This window comes from Rhagoletis pomonella, unplaced genomic scaffold, assembly GCF_013731165.1.
Source record: "Rhagoletis pomonella isolate Grant_MI unplaced genomic scaffold, Rhpom_1.0 Rhpom_scaffold_00004, whole genome shotgun sequence".
Classification (NCBI taxonomy): domain Eukaryota; kingdom Metazoa; phylum Arthropoda; class Insecta; order Diptera; family Tephritidae; genus Rhagoletis; species Rhagoletis pomonella.
Window position 1 is genome coordinate 42,514,791 of NW_023458558.1, and position 3,533 is coordinate 42,518,323.

At 33.1% G+C, this 3,533-nt stretch overlaps 2 protein-coding genes across 7 annotated transcripts in view; one reads left to right on the top strand and one right to left on the bottom strand.

The window, feature by feature from the left end:
* LOC118737584 overlaps positions 1-3,533 on the top strand; it is an 81,785-nt gene that overhangs the window by 45,423 nt on the left and 32,829 nt on the right. The window lies entirely within an intron of this gene.
* Positions 1-3,533, bottom strand: part of LOC118737583 (guanylate cyclase soluble subunit beta-1) — a 248,683-nt gene that overhangs the window by 29,831 nt on the left and 215,319 nt on the right. The gene's annotated exons all lie outside the window — the stretch shown is intronic.

Here is a 3,533-nt window from a genome sequence, read left to right on the forward strand (position 1 = left end):
TTTTTGCCTTTATGTTTACGCATCTTTGTTTTTGTTGTTATTTTTACCTTTGCCTTTATCCTATTCTTCATTTATATACGTAGTCACCTTTACTTTCATTCTTGTATTGGTCTTTTCCTAAGTGTTATTCTTTAACCTTTTGTTAGCAAATTTTTGTTAAATTTATACCATATGCATACACATAAGAAGCACTTGTTTCAGCCCCAACCATTTCCGTTGCACCATTTCCGTTGCATCACTTCCGTTGCATCATTTCCGTCCCAACCAGATCCGTGTGCAATTTCCGCTGAATTTACCAATTTACTCCCAACCAACCAACCGCCGCTAAAGAAGTTTCACTTCAAAAATACGTCTCTTTTTTATCACAAATAACAATATTCTGATGTAGCGTTTATGAATTTCCAAAAAGATTGTTTTTATGAACCACTCTACTATAGATATATTTATCGATATTTTATTTGAAAAATTTGAATTGACAGATATCTTCAGAATGACTAGAATAATTTGCCATTTCGAGAAAATCATTAATTATGCATATTCTGCTGCATTAAATAGTTATTTGGAATAGGTAACTCTGACATAATATTTGAAATTTGCTTTTTTTGTAGCTGCTTAAAAAATACTCTTCAACTCATTAATATTGCTGACGTGCATTTAGATCGCTGGTCCCAAATATTCTAATCTTATTTTAATATTGGCTATAGTTTGCGAATTTTCGCAAATTTAGGAACAATTTCGGTAGCTCTAATAGAATAGCCATTATTTTCCATCATCGTGGAAAAATTTTGTTTATGCAAATGAGTATGGAAACACTGAACAGGCACAACTTCTAGAAACACTAATGAGTTTACTTATGTTTATGCATACAATTTAAAAGTTGCAAATATAGCAAAATGACAAAAAAATTTTGTTCACAATTTTTTTATTTTAAAATAATCGGTTTATAATCTATTATATTTTCATGATATTATTATCATAAATCAGTAACAGTAAGTCTTGCCTTCAATTTGATAATTATTACGTACCGATCGAGTAACATTTACCAAAGTTAAATCGAAAAAATTAAGTGGATTTCCAGTTTTTTTCTAAAAAAAATTCTCTTCAATTGTATGAATAACCTTTAAATAAAAGAACCGGATTACAGAAAACTGTGCCAGCGAGTGACTTTTTTCGTTAAATGCAAAGCAATATCGTCCAATTGGAGAGTCCTCAAAAGGATTTCCCAGGATATGTTAAAGACTATTGCATTTACCTACAGACACCTTTTCACATAATGGAATTAACTAAAATATTTATGTATATCTAAACACTTATTGCACGTCCCTACTTTCATACAACGGCAAAAATGTGCTTCTCTGGTGACTAATGAAACCATTCCGCACAAATTTTCAATACTGCATAAATAGACTTAAAATGGGCGTTTCTCACCCTAATTGTATTATGTTCATGTATGCAAATACTTATATGCTTGAAACTACTATTAACTTGTCAAACGATTCCTATTCTTTGACAATACATTCATTCACAATGAACTTGAAAACTGGTCATTTTAATGTTATATAAACATCCGAAAATATTAACACGTTTGAAATAAATCTCGTCTCACTTTTTTGTATTTTTCACTTGTTTGCTGAAGTAATGAAGAATTGAAAATTCATAAGGGAAAATTATAGTTTTTGTAAGTTTTGTCTTAATATCGTAAAAACGTATAGACTTATTGAAAAATGATAAATGAACGTGAGGTACTAAATTTAATAGCCCTTAATTTGATATATCGTTCTGTTCATAACAATAACGCATTCAATAGATATTTCAAGCCAAAGTTTCATTTTCAACATTTATACACTTTGATTCAATTGCGCGGGCTAAAGATAAGTTTTAAATTAATCTTTCTTGGCCAATAACAATTGGCTTAGACCTAAGACATCATAATATTACTATTACAATGCGGTCAAATGACTTTTATTTTCCCCCATACAAAATCGACCCAGCCTAACGTACAAGCATAAGCCTATTTGGTTGCCAAATACAGCGCATAGCTGCGCGAAATATCTGTACATCAGTGCCGATCAAACACGGGCTCACAAAGGCAAAAGAGATGTGTATGAGCGACGTGACTGCGCTATACCACATACATACACACATAAACGTATTTGAGCTAAACAGCGATCACTGCCCTGCAAAAATTTGAGGACCAGGTGGTCCACTAGGTCGTGGTTTTAAAGTATGTGCAAAAGGACCAGGTTGCATACTAGTAACTTGTTATGCTGACCTGGACCACTTCAAACGTAAAAACTGATATATGTGTTGAGAACCACCTCTTCGTGCCCCATCGGCAACAGGATTCGGTTGCCGAATGTGCCATTGGCCAAGAGGAGTAGTTATCCAGGTGGTCCCATGATATGCAGTGGTGGACCAGAAGTGGTCCCGTGTTATGCAGCGTTGGACCAGAGGTGGTCACTTCCAATGACATCGCAATGTTAATGTAACCATATTTACTCCATATATTTGGACCATTTTGGTTACTAGTGTTGGTTACAAGGTAGCGTGGTCCTGTACTAGTATTTAACCTAGTCCCACTTTTTGCAGGGTGATTGAACATGCTAAATACATACATATGTATGTGTGTACACATTTATAACCGAAAGGCAAAGCATCGCTTCGAAGTCATGTGCAGTATGTGGTTGACACAACAAACTAATCATATGTATGTACATATGTATCCAAGTATGTCCATACACAGAGTTCAAAACAAACGAAACATTTCACGAATGATTCGTCCAAAGACACCAACTTTGCAAAGAAAAAAGAGTGCAAACAAAACGATTTCTGTTTCGCTTATTGACGAGCATCAGCGTTGCCGTTTTGGTCCAATTGGACCAAAATTGGTAGGTTCATTCTCCTTTGGTAGCTTGGTTGGTTTGATGAACCTTTTGGTAGGCAAAAATGTTTTGAAAATACAACCGAATTGAGCACTAAAATTTGTTCGCTTAATTTGGGTTTACACGTTCAAAACATTCCTTTCACTTTGTTCGCACGTATACGATTTCTTTGTTTTTTCTATATTTCATTGAGCAGACAATTTTCTGCAAACAAGAACTAACTTCCCAAAGCTATGATCGATCAGCTGTTGAAATAGAACGAGAAATTACTTATCGCCTTGAAAAAAAAATTGATGATAGGCAATTTGCAATGTGTGGGTGCATTGGTAAAAAAGTGCGAGTGTATGCAAATTGAAAAGAATTTGGGAATTTTTTGATTGAACTGTATAAAATGTCTGATTTTGTTTTTTCACGCAAAAAAAAAAAATTTTGAACAAATCAAATTAATCTCAAAGATATTTACATGTTTTGCAAAATATTTTTATGGAATAAGTAAATTCTTTTATTTAAAGGCACGAATTTGTTTTGTTTAACATTAAATTTTGTATGAATTGTTAACTAATACTGTAAACAATAATATGTGTAGTTTTTATTTTGGCTGTTAATTTGTGCTGAAAATCCCGTAAATTCAAGAAATCTAGCTTTAATGAG